The sequence below is a fragment of the Hirundo rustica genome, chromosome Z, assembly GCF_015227805.2.
Source record: "Hirundo rustica isolate bHirRus1 chromosome Z, bHirRus1.pri.v3, whole genome shotgun sequence".
NCBI lineage: Eukaryota > Metazoa > Chordata > Aves > Passeriformes > Hirundinidae > Hirundo > Hirundo rustica.
Window position 1 is genome coordinate 30,379,320 of NC_053488.1, and position 22,500 is coordinate 30,401,819.

The following is a 22,500-nucleotide window of genomic DNA, read 5'->3' on the forward strand; positions in this document are numbered from 1 at the left end:
GTGAAAGGAAGGAAGGAGAGGAAGGAAGGAAGGGAAGGAAGGAAGGAAGGAGTAAGGAAGGAAGGAAGGAAGGAGAGGATTCCTTCCTTCCTTCCTTCCTTCCTTCCTTCCTTCCTTCCTTCCTTCCTTCCTTCCTTCCTTCCTTCCTTCCTTCCTTCCTTCCTTCCTTCCTTTCAACATTGTTAATATTAATAAGATAGAATTAGAAAATGAATTTAATAGTGGAGTATCTTTCTAATTTAAATTATAACAATAATTTCATAACTTTTGTACCTTGTCTTCACACACATAAATATGATAACCTGCATAAATTAAACACATAGCAGCATGGATATAAAGCCTGACTAGGTGTCGAAACCACAGTGAAACAGTATTACAAGTCATTGATTAAAAAGTGAGTTTTTTCCCAAGAAAAAATCCCCTACATTGTCATATGCCATTTATTACTATATGAATGAAGTGCATTCTTGTATAGGAATCTGACACCAACTGTGTATTAAATAAATTATTGAAATAAATAAAAGGGCAAACAGCAATTAAAACATGCAAGATATTACTGCCTATAAATGTATACATCTATATGTCTCCGGACATATATATTTCAAAAAACTAAAGGCAACAAAAGCAAAAATAAAACAAAATAACAACAACAACAAGAACAGCAACAAAAAAGTGACACCTCCAAGACCCAGAAGAACTTTTTTTAATTATGATTTTCCCTAAGATGGTACCTCTTTTTATGCAGAATTTTGACCTGCATCAGGTACCAAAAACTACCCTCAAAATTTTCAAGTTTTCCCCACCTATTTTTCCCAAAGAAATTTTAGAAGTCTTGTGTTTGAATTATTTGTCTGTATTATTGTTTGTATTATTTAATTGTATTATTTGTTGTATTATTCTTCATATTAAAAAACAAAACACCCAAACCTGAAAATTAAGTGATTGTTATGCTATTTCCAGAAGCAACATTCTCACTAGGGGTACTAAGGAATGCTTTTGCTTATATAAAACTTAAAACTTAAAACTTACTGTAACCTGAGAAACTTATCATGAGTTATTTTGATTTATGGTCTCTATTTTCATTTTACAAAAGTAATCTATACTAATACAAATACAAAGCTTTGCCTCTGCTTTATTAAGTATTACATGTCACATTTCATGCCTTTAAAAATGGAAACAGGTAACAATATTTGGTTAATATAGCAAATCATTTGCTTAAGACTAGCACAAGGTGAAATTTAAATGAAAGGGAAATATACTACTATTGTTTCCTCACACTAGTCGGCCTTGGCTTGAGTGTTCTGATTTTGAAAATTCTAGTGGACAGGTATAACTGGTAGTACTATAAATATGATATAATACACCTATTACTTTCTAACCTTTAGATAGGTAAAGTGATAATTTCAGATAGATTCTATCAGAATAAATGAATGCAACTTTTTATTGACTAAGATCTTTGAGCTGAGTGTAGAGAACAGGTCAATTTTTACTTTGAGAGTTTAGCTTTACTTGCTTGTGTAAAGAATATTCTACATGCATAAAATATTCTTTCCAGGTGGAAAGAATGGCTGAAGATTATTTGTTCACTGTGGTGTAATAGGCCACTTTTATTCCAGAGAGTTCTGATCTCTCAGTTAGGCAGTTGGCGGAATACCTTTAAGATAAGGTTCAGTTAGACCTGCTGTAATGCCTTCACACTGAAGAAAGCTAGGCGGAGAAAACCCGTGGCCCTAAATATAGGAGATGCTGGATAGCACAAACCTAGAGAAGACAAGAGGAGGATCAAAATGCTCTCTCACAAAGTACCACACAAGAATATCAAGGTAGCATAATTCGGTTGTTAAGAGGAAACATAAAAATCCAAAGCTATGTAAAACAAGAAAGAAAGTTACTGTTAGGAACCGTGTGGGCTACCAAACTCATCACCATATACCCCTATAAAATATAATCTGTACCTGAACACAAAATGTTATTTGAAACAAGCCCTGTATAACCATGAGTTATGTAAAGACTGTTAAATTTTGGGGATGTGTAATCACCAAATGAGAGACACCAGCACAGAACATTCATAAGTGTTGAACATGTCTTTATGAAGATGGTGGTGACTTAATTGAATATACTTCTTGGAGGGTAAAAAAAAAAGGTGCATAGCTTTTACTTAGTTAAACTTTAAGCTTTCCCAACTGAATTAAAATAACAAATATGGCATTGGAAAGGGAGACATATCATAGGAAAACTAACACAGATGTTTAGAGGGCATTTTTGGAAATGTCTGCTCATTCATAGTTTCTAATTGTTAAAAAAAGAAAACAAAACCCTTTTGTATGCAGAAATATTTTCTTTTCTTTTTTTTCTTTGTTTATTTTCTAACTAAAGAGAAAAGAGAAAAAAGCATTCAAACTTAGAAATGTGAAATAATAAAATACTGTTTTAGAACTGTAAACTAAATCATATGTGGGTGAGGCCATTGAAAATTGTTGGAGAATCCTACTTACAGAGGATGCTGAGAAGGTAGTTATTGAGTACATTCTTTTCATCTATGTTTACTGATCAGACCAGTCCTCAAGAATCTGGTGCTGGAGACCAGGGTTAAGGAATTTTGGAAGGAAGACTTTCTCTTGGTCCAGGAGGATTGGGTTAGAGAAAAATTTGGCATCCACAAATCCATGGGACCTGATGGGTTGAGTTCTGAGAGGGATGTGCTTCTCTTTTTGGGTTGTGTCTGTCAGAGAGCTGCCTGAGGGTTGGAAGATGTCACCCTGGTCTTCCAAAAGGACAAGAAAGACTGAGAAAACTACTGGCCAGTCGGCCTCACATCAATCCCTGGAAAGGTGATGGAGTGCCTCTTTGTGAAGGTCATCTCTATCCATCTTCTGTCACAAGAAAATGATCAGGAGTAGTCAGCATGGATTCAGTAAATGTAAGTCGTGTTTGAACAACCTGATTGTCTTCTATGATGCAGCAGCTACCTGGGCAACTGAGGGGAGAGCAGTGGATATTGCCTACCTCAACTTCAGCAAGGCTTTTGACACTGTCTCTTAAAACACACACACAGGCAAACTCAGGAAGTGTGGTTTAGATGAGTAGACGGAGGTGGATTGAGAACTGGTTGAATGAGAGATCCCAGGGGTTTGTAATCAGTAGCGCAGGGTCTGGCTAGAGGCCTGTCACTAGTGGTGTCCCCAAGATTCAATACTGGGCTCAGTATTATTTCACTTGTTCATCAATAACTTGGATGAAGGGGCAGATGCCGCCTCAGCAAATTTTTTGTGCGTGAGCCAGCAGTGTGTCCTGGTGGCCAAGAAGATAATTGGTATCCTGGAGTTCACTGGGAAAATCACTGGCAGGAGGCTGAGGGACGTGATTCTGTCCCTCTACTCAGCCCTGGTGAGGCCACATCTGGGGTGCTGTGTCCAGTTCTGGGTTCCTCAATACCCAAGAGACATGGAGTTCACGGATCGAATCTAGCAGAGGACAACAAAGATGATTAAGGAACTGGAACATTTCTCTTATGAGGAAAAGCTGAGGGTATTGGGCCTATTCAGTCAAGAGAAGACAAAATGAGAAGGGTCCTTATCATTGTGTGTAAGTACCTGAAGTGAGGGTGCAAAGAGGATGGAGCCAGGCTCTGCTCAATGATGTCAAGCAATAGGACAAGAGGTTATGGGCAGAAACAGATGCAAGAAAAGTTCCAGGAAGAACTTCTATACTGTGTGGCAGTATTTCACTTTCCTGTGATAACCTGCTGTGCTCCCTTTGAACCTGCCCCATTCTGTGACTTTGTGGTATGACACAAAAATGGTTTATTAAGAAAAAAATAAGTTAAACTGACCCCAAATAAGATGCTATTATTTACTGCTATGTTATTATAGGTTTTTTTGTGTGTGAAAATCACATTCTTATTGACTTCAGCGATAGTGGTAGCAGTCAAAAATTTACGTTTCATTGAGATCTCAAGGTTATTGAAGAATTTAAGGCTTTCTATTGATGACCCCGTTTGTTTCTGCAAGGTAATTCTCACTATATTTTTGACAGTTCACAGCTGAATACAGTTACTCCTCTGTAGTAACGCAGAACTCGGTATTTGACATTTGGCTGACTGCTGAAGAGAAAAACTATAAATTTAGGTAGAATAATTTTATAATATTTTATACTTTTTTCCCCTTTTACCAGAGAAGCCAAATTCTTAAATGGAAATAACATGAGTTTATGAGATTATTGTTTTTTTCTAGATTGGAATAGTAAATACAGGAAATTTCACTTGTGACAACACTTGAAGATACCTTAGAGAAGCCTTTTAATATTAATAAAAATGGATGAAATTTTGGCTAATATACCAAATATGAATAGAACCAATGTTGAAATTTCAGTGTGACTATTTCAGAGACTGGAAAAAGGCTAACAAATTATTATTAGGATAATAATCTGTTGCAGTTTTGGAGACAGACACATGAATGAACTCACCAAGTTCATGTGACAACAGCCAAAGATTATTGATGGACACGCTCTTTTATAGGGGTTTCCAAATTCCTGTGCTTGAATATTTAATTGGTTGAGGTCTTAACACCACCCAGCTCATTGGCCAATAAGATGTCTGCCTTCAGTCTTGAATGGGATTGGCTGGGGTCCCTTCTATGAGTTTGAATCCAACCTATGATTGTGTTACCCGGGGACTTGATGACTTCTACTCTTTAATGATCTAGGCTAGTAGAGTTGGGGTCTGTTATGGCAAATTTTATCTGAGCAGCTTATATACCAGCTGTAGCACTCACAGTTCCCCCTTTTTCTGTTTAAAAATGCAAAGTGTTCTTTGTCATCTTCTGTGAGGCCCCTTGCAGATAAGATGACAAAGACAGCATGATGACACAATTAATGAGCCTAGTTTGAACAAGGCTTTCCACCCAACTCAACAGGCCTAACCCCACCCAGCCAGTGATGTATCCCATGTATCAGTGGAGTTGTAATATTCATATCCAGGAGCTGTCAGGTGAGATCACCAGTAATACAATCTTTCAGGCTGGCGTGCTGCAGGCTTATTACTTAGAAGTTACAATATTTAAAGGAATATGGGGAAAACCTTGGAAAGCCATAGCTACAGCATGGAGTGGAGGTGATCCACTTTCACAAGCTTCCAATGTTTGCTATCTACTTTCCTCTTTCCATGTTACAATGGTTTTTCCTGTTTTCCCAGAACCACCAGTGAATACTGTAATACCTTTTAGGGGTGTGTGACTATTCAGTGGCTTTAGACATAGTGTAGTGTGGTGGTGTGAGAATTGTTTTTATTAAGTTATTAAGTTATTTTTGTAAGATTTTTAAGTTATTTTTATAATGGCTGAGTCCACTGTATACCCCTGTGTTCTGTATTAGTTTTCCCCTTATGAGTTAGGTTGTTTGGTCTACTGTATGACCAGACGTTTTCTGTCATTCATTTCTTCCCTGCACCTGTCACTGTCAACCCCCCCCTCTCTCCTTGTGGTCGCCCTGTCTGTCATTCGGAAACCCTTCCCTGGCTTCTGGAAAACTCCGGGAGGGGTGCCGAGTGATAGGCTGGGGCCCTGGAGACCCCCTCCCATCATTTTGTGGTTGGTCCCTGGTTTTAAGGTTCACACCCCCAGTTAACCCCCCGATTCCTGTGACTGGCTGACCGGTTGTCGCCACCCCCGTTTCCACCCCCCCTTAAAAAACTGCCGCACGCCTGCTCTCGGGGTCTCTCCTGGGCAGCAGGTGCAGCGTGCAGAGCCTCGCGCTCCCTCTGCCTCAATAAACCTACGTTACATCCTGCTCGAGAGAGACCGCCTTTCACTTAGCTGCCGGGGTCGCTTACATCATCTACGTGCCTGTCGCTGACTGTGGGATCCAAGTTCCCACAGGGAGGAAGCGGCACGCTTAGCCTGTCGCTCCGACCTTACCACGCTGCCGCAGTGAGTTACTCTGAGCTAGCCTGTGGCTGCGCTGGTCAGTGCGATTTCTGGACACTGCGACAGTGTAGTGATGATGTATGGCCAGATCATGGCTGTCTGACCCTCTGGATTTTTGACCAACACAGGTCTGCTACTTAAGCAGCTCAGTGTGGTCCCTCCAAGGCCAGCAACAGCAGATCCCACAGCTGTGGTAGTCCACAGTGGAGGCCAAATGTTGGCGGAAATTATGGCAATGGGTGCCCCTGTGCTGATCATTCCTTTATCTGTGAGGCACTTGCCTGAGGAATTGTGATAGTACAAAACATATTAAGTCTTTGATCACCTATGACCTGAGTCCAGTACACCTGAGGGTCTCCTGTTGACCTGAAGCCCCTGTTTCCTCACACCCTAGTATTTGTTTTGGGGACAGAAGACTTTTAAAAGGGATGAGCTGAGCAATTCAGGTTTTAGGAGGGATAGTCACAGGTGGAGTGGGGGTTTATACCAAAGCACATATTTGTCCTGTATACCAGGATATACAAAAATACCTTGTAGAGTGGCACTGGATCTTCTGATCGACAGTGTACTCAATCCTCTCGCTATTGGGCCCCTGCGCCTTGAGAGGGGCCTTATGTACCTTTAATGTACTTATAGTTGTTGGGATTGAAGTGGAAACATCTATTCCAGCTGATCTTCTTGTTCTTCCTGTGAGTTAGTCACATAAGCTCACACAGGAAAGCAGAAAGATGCTTCTGTCAGTGTGCGTTTCCTCCTTGCATTCAGTCTCCTGTTTCCATGGTCCTTAAGAAGCTATCCATTAGTATAAATTCTGGATTTGCGTTGTCTGGCCACATGACTGGGTCTCCCATACGGCTTGCAGTTCTCTATCACATTTACATTCCTCTGTCCTTGAAATGTCCCTAGTAGAATGGGTTTACAGGCCAGTTGACTTTCATATGGCCTTGTTGTCCACATCTCAAGCAATGGGGTGGCAGTCTTACAGCAGCTGCAATAGAATCTGCTAACAAAGACATGCTTATGGGATTCAGATCCAAGTTTATCACATTCATCATTTCATCTAAAGACAACTGTAACAGTAATTGATTTCTGGCCTCAATATTTACTATATGTTTTTTCATGGCACCCTGCAGTCTTTCTATAAATTGCAGGCATGGTTCTTTGACACCTAGTTTGATCTTTGATTATCTTTGGGTCAGGTTAGCCATGTTTGCCACTTTAAACAGGGTCTGTATCCCCAAGTCTTTTACTTGTGCCAGCAACAATGGATGTAATTGTGCTTGGAGTTGTGGGTCTCCCACTGGTGGTAATCATAGGAGGAACACCTACCCCCAAATGTGGATCTTGCTGTGAAACTCTTAGGTTTCGTAGTTCCTTCTCCTCTGCACTGCATTGCCAGGTGGATCTCGAATACCATAAATTGGACTGGGGTACATATCAATTTAGTGAGCTTCTTATTATCAAAAAGAGTTACTTCTGTGGTTAGAAATTGCAGCATGTTGGCTGCTGCAGGAGACCCTGGTCTATGCTTTGTGGCGAGCTGATGCAAGTCAGAGGGGAGCAGCAACTGGATGGGTGTGTGCTTATCAGGCATGGTTCTGCTGCCTCTCAGCACCGGGTATGCTTTGACTGCCCTGTCCCCAGGCTCTCAACCACCTGATATAGGCAGGCTGATCTTATCTGCACCCTTGAAATCACTGTTTGTGACTGCTGCTCACTTTATCTGCCTTCAGATTGTGACTGCATTGGGCATAGCTACCAGCAGTGCAGTGGCGGTGTCCTCTCGGGATTTGGTAGAAGGGAGATGGCTCAAGGTTCCCTCCACGGGTGTCTCTCGAGTCCTTTGCAAATGTGTGTCCCTGTGACTGCCCAAGTCCCTTCTGTGGCAGTGGTAGTGGGCATGGCACCGTGGCTTTAGGACCGTGTGTCCCGCTGGCACTTCCAGGTATGGCTGTGATTTGAATTCCAGATATCGGTGCAGTCATACTTCCAGTGTCTGCTGACGAGTCACAGGAAGGAATGGGCATGCCAAGTGGAGGCTGGACCGTAGGTGCAGTTTTGGAGCTGAGCCAATCAGCCTTGGGCGGAGGTGGTCTGAGAATATCCATGGTGACAAAGGGTGTAGCACGGGTTGTATGAGGCTGTGGCGCAAGCGGTTCCACTGACCATGCATGCACACTTGGTGCAGGTGACAGGGGGGCTACCATTAATGAACTAGACTAGTCGAGTTGGGGTCTGTTATGGCAAATTTTATCTGTGCATCATATATACCAGCTATAGCTGTCACAGTATTCCACTGGGGAGATAAAGTGGCCAGTTTATTGTATTAAACCATACTTCCAAATCTGTATTTTTATATGTATTTTTATAAGTGTTTTCTTATCCTGAAGTCCAGTCCTGAAGTAGTTCAGTAGTACTATAGGGAACAAAATGGTTTTAAAGATATTTCATTAGAAGGTGTGAGGAGAGTGCCAATTACTAACACTCTCAGAACTTAAAATATTGCCAGATCAGAAGCCCAAATTATGGCATAAGTATAGTCTAGACCCCTGTCATTAGAGCTTGCCACAAAAAGTTAAATACTTCACTTTCATGTATGGACTGAACAAATATCACCAGCATAAATTTGAATATGGTCATTAAATTCCTTAAAGTGAATTACTGTACAAAAACATAGCTGAAAAGAAGGAATATAAGGAATAAATACATACAAGGCCTTTTAGTAACTGTCAAAAACATGAGAACTAAATGAAATACCCAAAATGGCTAGAGGGGATGAAATCCATGGCTGTGTTTCTCTTTTGGACATGTGAGACAAATGTCCTAGGGTAACTTTATGATGCTTGTATCCCCAATCGTCTGTTCTGTTTGTGCTGTATTTTGAGTCCTGTGCCTTTAAGACTGGTTCTAAGAGCAAGGAGAAGCGCGGAGTTTGTTTTGAGAAAACTGCCTGACTCCTCCACATTCTTCTGCGGACAGCGTGTTCGGCGGAGGCTTGGAGAGACTGCAGGACAGAGATCTTGTTTTGCTTTTAGTTAGTTTCAGCTAGCTAAGGCAGAGAAGTTCCCTGGACTGTTTTTTTTTTCCTTTTTCTTGGAACTGTTTAAACCTGCTCTGGACTGTCCCAAACCAGGACACAATATACTTGTTGTCATAGTGGTTTTTATTTTTATTTTTTTTAATTTTTTCTCCCTGTAAACTATAACCAAAATTCACAGAATAATGGTTGGTTTGGATTTGCAGCAATAATTTAGAGATAGAGCACTTCTTTTATAGCTGTTATTGCTGATGAGGTTGTTATTCTTGTTACCTCTCCTTTCTATATAAGAATAGTTAATATTTTCCCTGAACAGAAATAATTTGAATTAGGATTTAGGGAAGTAAATCAATATTCTTTGCTTTTTACCTCATTAATTATAACAGTTCTGGAAACTGGCCCTCTCAGCAAACTGGCTTCAGAAACCTTGCACTTGGAGACAAATAAGTAGTCACCATGCACCAACATGCAAGATTTTACAATACCCTTTACTTCTGCTCAAGAGATGTTGCGTTTCACATGTAGAAATGGATTATTTCTCAGCTTCCTAATTTCTAACAAGTACATTATAGAGGAAAATTTATTGAATCAGATGCATAAAATATTGGAAACTAATCATAACTTGTTATGTTATATTAGCATCAATCTGCTTGTATAGAAAATAAATTGCTGAAGGTTGCTCAATGAGCACTTCTCCTGGCTCTCTCAATACATGCAGGTGAATCCCATCCAGACCCATTGACTTGCATCTGTTTAAGTGGTGTAGCAGGCCACTGACCATTTCCGCAAGGATTATTGGGGCTTCATCCTGCCCATTATCCCTGTCTTCCAGCTCAGTGGGCTGAAAAATCAGAACACTCAGATGATTGTTCTGTGCGCTCAGAACAATCATCTGACTATTAAACAATGGGGCAAAAAAGGCATCAAGTACCTCTGTCTTTTCCACATCCTTTGTCAGTATGTTTCCCCCCCCCATCAAATAATGGATGGAGAATCTCTTTGGCCCTTATTTTGTTGCTAATGTGTTTATAGAAGCAATTTTGATTATCTTTCACAACAGTAGCCATGTGAAGTTCAACTTTGGTTTTAGCACTTCAAATTTGCTCTTTGCTTAACCTTATGACATTCTTGTAGTCCTCCTGAGCTACCTGTCACTTATTCCAAAGATCATACACTCTGCCACCCTGAGCTCCAGGTAAAGCTCTCTGTTAGACTCAGGCTGGTCTTCCTCCCAGATAACTCATCTTTTGGCACATGGGAATGTCCTTGTCCTGCATCTTTAGGATTTTTTTTCTTGAAAAATGTCCAGCCTTCCTGGATTCAGGATTGCCTTATAAAGGATTCTGTCAGCCAGTATCCTAAACAGGCTAAACTCTCCTCTCTGAGAGTCTAGGATAGCAGCAGACTATACCCATGACACACATCATACTATCTATATTGTATTGTTCAAGAAGGAAAACCACACATGGCCAGTTAAGACCTTTTTTTTAAATTCAAGATCTTCTTTACACAGGAATTGTTGATGATTTGACATTTCAGAATCCTTTTCTTCAGTTTGTGTCTAGCTGCTTCTATCTAAGTAAAAAAAGAAAATATATCACTTAGCTACAGCAAATTGATGTGCTTGGTAAAAAGCAATTTGATACTTTGCAGCATTTTTAAAAGGCAGGAGTGCAACTAGCATACTGAGTAAAGAAAGAAAGAACCTCCAAGCATAACATACATACAAATGGTTTATAAGGCAATCAATCTGAGATTCATATTATATGGGAGATAAGTCTTAAAATGCAAATCTAAAAAATTTCCAATATTTTATTTTCCAAAGGCTGCACTCCACTGCCACGGCTAACTATTATACTTGATGTGGATATTCTATTCTAATGGTATACTTTATACAATATTAAAAATATTAAAATGCTTAAATATATTATTTATAGGATTTATACAAAACATAATACTGTTTTAGAATGATCTGGTTCCTCATAACTAAATGCATTGTTGTTTTACTGATTTTATACATACCCTAAAATATAATTATGCCTATACATATGGTTGTTACTTGCAAATATATTGCTAGTTTGTAAATTCTGTGTATTATGTATATATAACATAATATTTAGACACATATATGTATACATACATATACTTATATATGTATTTTTAAATATAAAAATAGTTTGCATATATAAGTATATATTGACCAATGATGTTAGCTAAGGGAGGAATGGGGGACACTATAAGAGTGTACAGCTTTTGACAGATAATTACATGTAAGAGCAAAGTTTCCCTTTATTTGGGTAGAAGGTAGGTACAATTACAAAAATCTTTTGGCTTGGCAAGCAACTGAAAATCTAGTAGATGATTAGGAGAAAGGGACTGTTTGCTTTACAGTGGATGGAAACAATTATTGCTACAATGATGAACCATTTATTTTGGATTACCAGATGTTTCATTTGTAAGAAAGAGATGAGAACACATGAACTGCTTGATATTGTCATCTGTAACACTTTCAGAGAAGAGAATGTATATTCCAGGATACACACAAAAACCCCCCAAAGCTAAGGGCAGGAGCAACCACTTGTTGAAGAGTAAAAGGTTTGGGGTTTTTTTTATTTGGATTTGAGTTGTTCCTGTAGATGTATCTTCAGTTGTTATGGAAAGCTTCACAAAATGCAGCTTTATGAAGACAGAATGAAGGAAAAAACCCTCATTTATTCTGAATTCCAGTACTTCTTTCAGTCTGTGCACTTCTATGAAATTAATATCTTCCACAAACATATTAATTTTAAGCCTTGTGTAAAAGTTAGATAGTGATAAGGGACAGACAGCTATGAAAATTAATTAACTACAATTTGAAAATACATTCTGAGACAAAAGGAAAGCTTCACTGTACTAGGAACAGATTCCAGATTCCACACAAGGCAAATTCATTGAAACCTATTATAAATCCCAAACCTTGTATTTGATAATTTCTTACTTGCTGTGATCAAGGGAATTTTGCTATATTTAACCTAGGAAGCACGGTGCACACAAAAGGAATATAGAAATCTTTATAGCACCATGTATTACTATAAAAAAATAAATTCAAGCTTGGTGAAATATTAGAAATGTTACCATTCCATTTAGGGATGTTATTCATGTAGTGAAATTGTACATGTGATAATACATAGAAATGCCAGAGCTAGGGAATGCATCAGGTCCTTAAGTTGCTTTATGTTATGTGGATGTCTCCCTTGGAGTGTTATATTTATATCTGGTGAATCTGACTTTTGTATCTGGGCAGTCCCGGACTTTAGAATCTTTATCTCTGTTAGTCAATGTTTATTTCTGATTTTGTGCATTGATGGACTCTAAGCTGACAATTTCATCACAGCACAAACTTGAGAGTTGATTTTCTGAACTCCTGAAGCACCAGGAGTCAAGAATTGGCATTTGCGCAACATCACAATAATCCTGTTGTGACAGAAGAGCTGAGTCTCAAATCTTCTCACATGCTGTATCTGCAAATGTGGATGTGTGAAACAGAGGTCAACATACTACATAAATTCTATTTCCTTTTTCTGAAGATCCAAAAGCATTTTTTACTCAAAGGGTAGCGATGAGATACTCAGTATATAATTAAGAAGTGTATTATAGATCTACATTTCTTTTAAAAATAGAACAAAGGGAGAATAGTCCACATTTCTGTGATGCAAAATTTCAGAGGGTTTTGAAGCACAAAAGCAGCAGGTGGTAGACACCAAAATTCTGAAGCGAAGTAGTATATGAAGCCACAGGCTTCTGTGTTAACTCTGATTAAAATCTTGAGAATGATGAAACAATAAAATTAATATAACCTTTGAATGACCCCATGTACAGTGATATATTTCACCTACATTTAATTTATATATGCTTGACATTTTCACTTGCTCAAGAAAATTCATGCTATCTTCAGTCATTAGCTTGAATAGAGATGTTTGATGTCTGGACTACTTATAACTGTAATAGACTGCACTAAGACATGCCCTTTTAGGGCATAGTTACCTCAGCACTTTCTCTGGTAGCAAAACTGATTTATGGAACTTCATGCCTACTCAGAGATAATTATTTCTGGCTTTATGGCATGATTAATTTCCCCCATCTACTGTGTTGACACAAATGTTGTTAAACCATTGGACAAACAGTTTTACAGAAATTATGCTATTCAGAAGAAACAGGACATTCCTACTGTCAAAGCTTCCACTAACCAGAGAACAGTTATTCTCTACACAATCTTGGCAGAACCAGAAGAAGTCTTAGAATTTGAATAACAACTGTTTTGAAATACTTAACTGAATGGCTTCTTCAGGAAAGAAGTGAGAAGATGTAGAAGTTAAAGAAAAGGCCAAATTAAGTGACAGAAAGGATACACAGTAGAGGTAAAGGCCCATGCTGAAAGTTCACAGTTTCCTTCATTGCAGCATTGTTGACTTGTTGGTCAGTTAAAAGTCTCTATCCCATCACTGGAAATAGACACCAGGATTACACCTGAAATACATCTAGAATTGTGGATAACAGGTATCTTGCTGTATAGCTGTTAATCATTTGCAAATACACACACAGTGATCCAGACCTGCTTGAGTGCTGTGCAAATAATATTACAGCTGAGGCCTTCATGGGCCTTAACAGTTTTGCATAGACTGTGCAGGAATTGTGAAAGGTTAACTACTGTCACCCATTCAGAGATGGGCATAATGAAAAAAGTCTGTACCAGAGCCCTGCAACTGAGCTGCTTTTCAGGAAGCCAACTGCACTGGAGCTTTCAGTTTCTAGGGCTACTTATCTCAGCACAACAATGGAGACAAACCCAAAGAAAACCATATATAATATTGACTGGTAATTCTGATGGTCATTCCCAAATCACTCATTACAAACAGACATCAGAGAGATGGTAATTAAAAAAAAAAACAAACTCAAACAAGGTGGATGGCTTGATTGTCTTGGCTTTTTTTGTAATATCTTTTTTTCTCCTCCTTTTCTTTATCTTGGTTAATTTCAGTGCCCCATTTTTAGTATTTTTCCTAATGATTTTCTGACTAAACAAACTCCTTAATCCAAACAAAATCTCTAAGCCCCAGAATCTGTCAGTGTCAAATTTCCTGAGGTTCCAGCTAGCTAGAAGCAGAAGCATATTGCAGCAACTTCTTTGAGTGTATGGTGTGTGTAAAATGGGGCTTATATTTCTGAATAAAATGGGCTATAATGGAGGAGAAATCATAAAGTTTAAGAACTTGCTGATAATTGTCAGAAATTTTGCACTGAATTTTTTGTATTGAACCTCTTGCTTCTGTAATTATGTTTACTGAGAATCACATAAATACAAAGGTAATTTTTTTTCTTTTTTTTTCTTTTTTTTTTTTTTTTTTTTTTTGATAAAAGTTCCAGGAGGGTTAGCCTTCACTTACTAAAGTATTAGTTGGGGTAACAACTGTGTTGCTCTCTCTGTGATGTAGGAAATAAGTGTTTTAATGCATGAAAAACAATTATAATTATCAAGCTTTTGCCATGATTTTGCCCTGCAGCTGGGAGATGCTAACCACAGTAGTGCCTCAATAGGCAAGGGCAAATTTATGTGATAAGATCAGTTGGACTGGGGGTAAATAAAAGATAAATCAGTCCTTTGTGACAGTAAGTGAAGACATGCCAAAAATAATTACATGCTGCACAGTAAAATACCTCAATAGCAGTTATAAGTATTTCTGAGATTATGCATATTATTTGTCCATCACCCATTTTTAAGACATATGCGATACATAAATAACATACATATGTATCTCATAATAAAAATGAGATACATAAAGTCTAACCAGACAGTACCAATGATGATTACCCTGTCAATAGTATTAAGAGCTACAACAAAAAGCAGAAATAAACATGAGGACCATTTAAAGTGGACCAGCATGGGCAAGACTAAAATCCTTCTGAGAGCCTTTAGCTTTCAAAAATGCCTTCTTCATTACTTTGTAGAGTGTGAGTATAGTCTTCAGGCTAACACCACTTAAAAAAAAAGGTGATAATGACTTTTTTCTCCCAAACTAGATATAATACTGCTGTGCTTTTGCACCCTGTTACACTTAACAGAGTCTGAGGGCATGGCTGTGGATGTGAGTCTTCAAACAGGTCTCAAAATGTACTACATTTTATTTTATGCAAGAGATAATCCTAGTAACTCTTCCAGCCTGCATAAGCTGTAAAAACATTAATCCACTTTACCTTTCAAAATCTAATCTTAGTCAACAATTTCTTTATTCAGTGAAAATTTCCACGTCTTCCTTTGGTAACCAAGTTTGTACCTCTTATTGTAAAAGATTGCCTTCATGCCAGTGCAAATATTTACATGCAAAGATTATAGAGAATAATCTAAGTAGAACAGATCTTTAGAGTTTATTGCTCTTGAATAGCATCAAGGAGGATGTAAGCTAGTGTTTTGACATGAAAATGGGCAATTGACTATCTTTAGCTTTCTTCCAGGAGTACTGTTATATTGTGGCACACTCAAAAGAAGGAGGACAAAGCTGGTCAGAGATATGTTTACTTTTTCCTTGTAAGTGGCTACATTCATTTATTGACAGAAAGTGCTCTGGTATTACAGTTCCTTTGAAGTAGATCTTCAAGCTGTAACTGATGCAGAAACAGGGCTACTGCCTGCATCTTTGTCAGCAATACTATTTCTTATGGACTGAATTATCTATGTATTCATTTTCAGGAAGTATTCTAGAACAAAACTAGGACTTACATTTTCAAAACTGAATAACCTGACCAAAAAGATGTATGTACTCAAGCTGGCTTAATAACTTGCAATCACTAAAACACATTATGACTTTTAATGCAATTACAATGCAGTTTCAAGATATTTTTTAAAAAATATTGTTTTATTTTTAGTGGAACAGCAAAGCCTTTCTCATACCAAAGAAATCAGTGAAAATGAAGTTACATAAATCAAGGTGAATCTTGAAACTATGTCTGGAAAGGAAGACTATAGAAAGTTCATGCCTCCTTCAAGTTCCATCTTGTTCTATTATTCCAAACAAGCCATTTAGATTTAAACCAGTTATTTCTCCAATACAGCTTGGTGTGTATGAGTGTAAACTAGTAGCAAATTCCAGAGAACCATAGAGACATCAAATGTTTTTTACTAGAAGGGAACTTAAAGACTGTCTAAAGAAGTCTGATTTCTACTTTCAAACACAAGATAAAAATCTCAGGTGAAAAAAGTAAAATAATTCACATCACAGGAAGTAAAATATATAGAAACTATGCAACCTAATAGAAAAAAGTTTAAAAGGTCTTTAGTATGGGGTGATATCCAAACTTTGGACACTTTTTTGAAATCCCTATAACACTTTTAATGTACTATATATTTATTTCTTGGGACAACAACTGATTCTGATTTTTAAAGCCTTCACTACATATAATATAAGAAAGAGAACAAAGTGCCACAGCAACACAGTGACAGAACACTTTATATGATGAAACTGAGATATGAGTAATCTTAAAATAAAATTAGAGAGTATTTCTATCAGCATGCCAGATATGCACCTTTGAAGGTAATTCTTACATTCAGAACATACTTTCTATTCCATGTAATCCAAAAAAAATTCCGGCTCCTTATCTGATTAAGATTTTACCTTTTATGTAAAACAAAGGCTTTATTAAGTTCTGACAGTTTTGTGCAAGCACAAAAATTATTAATTTTAATAATAGTTTAAAATATAAATTTATATAAAATTATTAATTTGTTTCAATATTTTTATATAAAAATATAAAATTATATTTTATTAATTAATTTATTTCACTAAAATAGAATATGTTTTTTCAGACCTTAAACCTTGTAGTTATAAACTGTGAAAACATAAAAACATGCAATCTGTGGTAGATTAGGGACAAGCGGTCGGAAGATATCGCGTTGTACAGCTAGACAGAACCCCTCCCTCAACACTTAGCTGTTTAGTGTCCTTGATAAGCTAAGCAACACGTAGTTTGTAACGTAAGCAGACGGAAGTGACGTAGCGAACAGAAGTTTTATAACCCCATGTAACCAGTTAATAAACGCCATTTGCCGTCCACCACATTGGTGTCTGTGAGCTGATGGACCGAGCAGCCTGGGTGTGGCTGCCGTGCCGTTCCTGAACCAGGTCGCTACGCCTCAGCGGAGGCAGCAGCAATCTGTAATTTATTTCCTGTGAAATAAATTCATACAGCAAAGGATCATATTCTGAAATTCCTAAAGCTGTGCATTATTTCTTAAATAATATTTAGTTGAATCTGCCTTTTTACCCCCCAGCTGCATAGGCTTAGATAATTGTAGTGCTTTCCATTGACATAATCAACAATGAAAAATTAGTACATTAATCCCTATTCCTAACAGTCTAAATTTAATGAAACAATCTTTTTTTTTTTTTTTTTTTGTTAAAGGTTCCCAGTGTGTTATATTGTCCCTGAAATTTAATTATTTAGTATTTTATCACTAGATTATTATCTAATGATGGCAATGTCCCACTGTAGTGTAATATTACATCTAACACCTTTCATTTTATCCCCAGAGCTATTCACATATTTTGCTCATTGCTCTCCTCTGAAAATTCTTTATATTGTGTCTGTTTGAAGAAATATGGCATATTACATCAACCACAAGATTTCCTTCACTGCTCTGAGAAATCTAGTGTTGTAGCTCTTGGGCATCTGAGTCATTAAGGGAATTTTCATGTTCAGTGCCCTGCGACGGATTCAGCCTTGCATAATTCAAAACAACTTCACACCACTTATAGTAAATGGTCCATGCAGGAATGTTTGCTTTTCTTATCTTTCCTTTCCCCTTCTTCACAGAAGATTTTTAAACCATGTTTTAATTATTTTTCCCCAATTAATGGAAAAATTTAAAGTGACATCAACTGATTATCAAAAAATAATGACAAATTGTTAAAAACTGGAAAGTACTGAAAATTAAATTTATCTGCCAGTGTTCTGTAAATAACTGATTTCCATGTTATTGCCCCCGTTCTCCACAAATATTCAAGTAGGAAAATCTCTTACACCAAGTGAAGTCCACCACAATCAGTTTGGCAGGCCTGAATCAGAAGATATAGATTTTGCCTTTGATTAGTTAGAGTGAAAAAAAGTTCTGAATAACTTTGTATTAAGATATATTGGAAGAGTTGAAATGAAAACTTTACCCTGATTAGTAAGAGAAAAGTATTCCCAAGAGGCGTCCAAAAAAAGGAAGAAGGATATGAGACATCTCAAAATCTGACCAAAACAGGAAATTAAATACAGTGATAAAGGGTACAACATGAAGTATTGATTAGCTAAACTAAGCACAGACTCCAAAAAAAAGTCAATAACAAATCAGAGATTGTTTAGAATTCAAGTTAGTTATTTTAAAGAAATTAAATCTGTTATTTCTCAGTCATGCTATTACTCATAGTAATGCAGGGACTAGTATGCATTGAGTTATACTGAAGGATGTAATTCAGCAAGCCTTTTCCACATCTGACTGCATGTGGCTGTAAAGAAAACTTAGAAGATTTTCCTTTTGTTCACCTATTAAAGAACTTTCTCTATATTTCTTTAAACTTTACTTTGAAATAGAACCAATTAAAATAAAAATATCGGTGTTCATAAATGAATGTAGCTATTAATTGAGCAAATAATATAACCAAGTCCATTTTCCACTTTCATCTTCTTTTTCAAGTTCACTTAGACCACTAAAATTAATTTTTTATATAAATTCCTTACACAATCCTTCACAAAAACACAAATTCTAGATCAGAAATCGTGTTATAAAGGTTGCTATAACTATAGATAAATCTGCAGACAATACAGCAAAACCTCCCATAATTTACAGACTGAACTAATCAGATAAAATATCTTATTAAATATTTTCTATTTTGTCTCTGAATTTCGACTGTCTGAAGTTCCTACACTTGAATTCCATCATTACTTTTAGCATAAGTATCTGAAAAGGAGGAGATTTTCTAGATCAGAGCTATCATTAACAAGGAAAAAAAGAGAAGTAAGATAAAACCAGGAAACTGCAGACCAATTGGTGAATCATTAGTTAAAAGAAATACTTGGAAATGTTTTAAAGGGCTTGGAGAAACACCTGGAAAAACATAATTTGATTTGGGATTTCTTCATAGGTAGGAAAGACCATGCTTAATTACACAGCATACTTTGAAAATATTTCTGGTTTTATAGATAAGACAAATCCCCCGGATTCTGTAAAGTTACTCTTTTAAAATGCATCTGAAGAAGTTTCATGCACAAAATGAACAGTTAACACAAATATTACTGCTTGTAGGAAAATGAGCAGAAAGAGTATATTATATATTCTAGTGTAAATAATGTTCCAACATTCTATTTGAATTCCCTTAACAACATAAGAATATATAACATAAAAAAAATAAACTGTGGATTCTCTTCCACTCAGTTACTACTCTTCAATATTGACTAGCTCAAAAGTGAAGATAACATTCTAGAATGAACTTACATTTTTAATTTGTGTCGGAAAAAGGAAAATACTCTCTGTGTGTGAAAATAATAATAATAATAAAAAAAAATTAAACCAAATCTTCCATTTCATTATTTCTGTAAGTTATGAATGTTCATATTCTATTACATTGCCTCTTATTTCTGTATTCTGTAGTGAGCTCCTAAGCACAAAAAAATTTCTCCAATTTATTTCATCAAAGTCTGTTATGTTTCTGTAGACTATAAAAGGACTAAACCAACATGGTAATAACCTAAATTTCATGCGTACTTTTGTAGTATGGAGGGAAAAGCAGATGAGGAGTTGCCACGTTAAGGAAATTTCCCTGCCCAGCCATCCAGGCACTGCTCTGGCAGTCTGTCTCGCAGCACCTGAGCTGAGACTACACCCCTTTACAGCTACACCCTATACCTCACACAGTCAGACTGGGTTTCCACACCAGCTCAACCCCAGATTTCCCACAGCAGAGTCTCAGATTTCCAGGTCCTTAAAATAATTAAATTATGGTACAATAACAAAATAGCAGCTTGAGATTGGTGCCTTCTGAGAGGGACTCCAAAAGAAAAGGAATCCCTGGGCTTTTATAGCCTTAGTCTGTGCAGTGAAGGTGCACTTTTCCAGCTGAGTGTCCAGTCACCTCAGCCCCTGCCATGTCTCCGATCCAATTACCTGGCTCGTGCCAGAAGTCCCTACAGAAAGGGACTTTTTTGTGCAAAGGGTCAGCAGTTTACATCCCAGCCCCCGGAGCTGAACCTGCAGCTCACTCAGCAGCTTGAAAACTGAGCTTCCTGCACAAAATGAAGGCTCAGCAGCCTTCTAATTCTGACCTGAACTAGTCCTTCATATTCTGTTTCATATAATGGCAATCCAAATTATGTTTCCCAGATTTGTATAGAATCCAGACTGGTAGTGGTTTATTCCTTAAATACAGATGTTATTTTTTATGACAGAGAAAATCTTGAAATAGTTACCTTACATTTCGCCATAAATCAGTATTTCTCTCCCTTTTACGTTTTAAGATCTCCATGTTGTCCTTTATAATGGCAAAAAACCCCCCCAAAAAGAACAAAAAACCAAAAACCAATATTTCAAGTTCTTTGCATAGGTGAGCATTAGCGTACTCCTCTAAAGTGCAAGAAAGTCATGATGCATCATTCTACCAGTGTAGTTAGAATTATAAACTCTGTTTCATAGAAGTTGAATAGAAATTTATAAGAAAAGAACAAAGAACTTCCTGAGAAGGAAAAAAAAAAGCATTTACATTAATAACTCACTATTTTTTAGAAATAAAATTAATTTCTATCTGTAAGTCAAAACCAAAGGGGTTTGTTTTTTTTTTTTCCAGTTTGGACTTTTTACTTTCTCTTCATTCCTCTCAAAGATCTGCTTCCTGAGAGGATCGCTCTTCTGTACTTGTAAGTTAACTTCAGAGTTTCTTTGGCAACCATTCTTACAATCAATGAAAAAAGTGTTCTTAGGCCCCTAAGCAGAAACAGTGAGAAGCTGGACTAGCACAGAAGAATCCACCAGGCACAGCATCCTAGTGGGCTGCTGGGTAAGAAGGATTTAACAGGAAACATTGGCAGCGTGGAAGTTCATGGGACTGAGCTACAGGTCTATAGTTCAGTAGAAAACAGATAAAAGCCTTTCTAAAAGGACACGAGTTTCATTTATCAAAGATTCCTAAAGTGAATGACAAACAAAATGGTGGACACTTCTATTCAGCTGTCAGAGAGGCTGAGTTCTGAGGAGATTCTTATCTGCTCCAGGAAAATAAAAGTGGGGGGAAAAAATCTGCTGACATCCTTTTCATCTAATGCCCAAGAGAGTTGTGGTAAACCAGAGAGGATGGAAGAAAGATGCTTATATTTTGGAAACTAAGGGAAAATGGTGTTTATCAGTTCAAAAATAAATAACATATAACCCTAGTTCTCAAAGTACTAACATCTGCTGAGAGCCTGATTTCTGATATTGACACTTCAAAGATATTTTTTCATTTTAGTTTTGTATTATCCTTATATTAAGTTATATTACTGAATTAAAAACTACATCTAAATACAAACAGCATCAAAAGATCAACAATTTATAAGTATCTTTCTAATGACCCTCTCTCTGAACACAATTTTGATTTGGTTCCTAAATTCCTTGTGTTTTTCCCAAATCTGTGTTGGGGGTTAGGTTTGTTCCTCTCTCTTTTTTTTTTTTTTTTTTTTTTTTTTTTTTTTTTTTTTTTTTTTTTTTTTTTTCCCTTATAATTTTTTTCCCATTAGTTGTTAAGAGACTAAGTAATGGTGCATAGAGATGCTTGACCAACACAAAAGACATGGCTGAAACTCAGAAGGGGGAAGATCACACGAGTTTTAGGGACAGAGCTGGGGGCAGCTTGGCTCTTCTTGCTCTCACCATCAGGGAGAGGATGACCAAGCTGCTGCTTGCTGTGGGAGGAGTCCACTGTCAACAGAAAGTTTGGTCCTGGGAAATCTACCAACATCTGCTCGTATGCCCAGGAATTTTGAGCTCCTTTGTCAGCCCTGTCCGGCTGTCGCGACTTCTCCAGCACTGCTCTTTTTGCTATGCTGCAGCCCTGCACCCCCCTGCCTGCCGGGGACATCCTGCCATCCCAGCCACCAGCCTGGGAGTTTCCACCATTCCAGCTTGGTGCTCTCAAGAGTCCCAAGGGATCAGACTGCCCCAGGCTTTGTGAAACAAAGCCCCTCGAGGTTCCTGGTTCTGTTTATTATTGCTGTAGTAGTTGTTGTTTGTTTGCCTTGTAATACTTACTAGTAAAGAACTGTCATTCTTTCCCCTGTACCTCTGCCTGGAAGCCCCTTTAGTTTTCTAAATTATAATAACTTAGAGAGAGGGGATTGGAATACTCCATTCCCGCCCCTCCCTAGCAGACGCCTGTCTTTCACACCAAGACAATCTATAATCTACAAAGCAAGGATCTACATTTTTCACCTACTTGTGGGGCTTCACAAAGAAACGATATCAGTTAAGTATCTCTTCTCCATATCTTAATATTCACTTTCAAA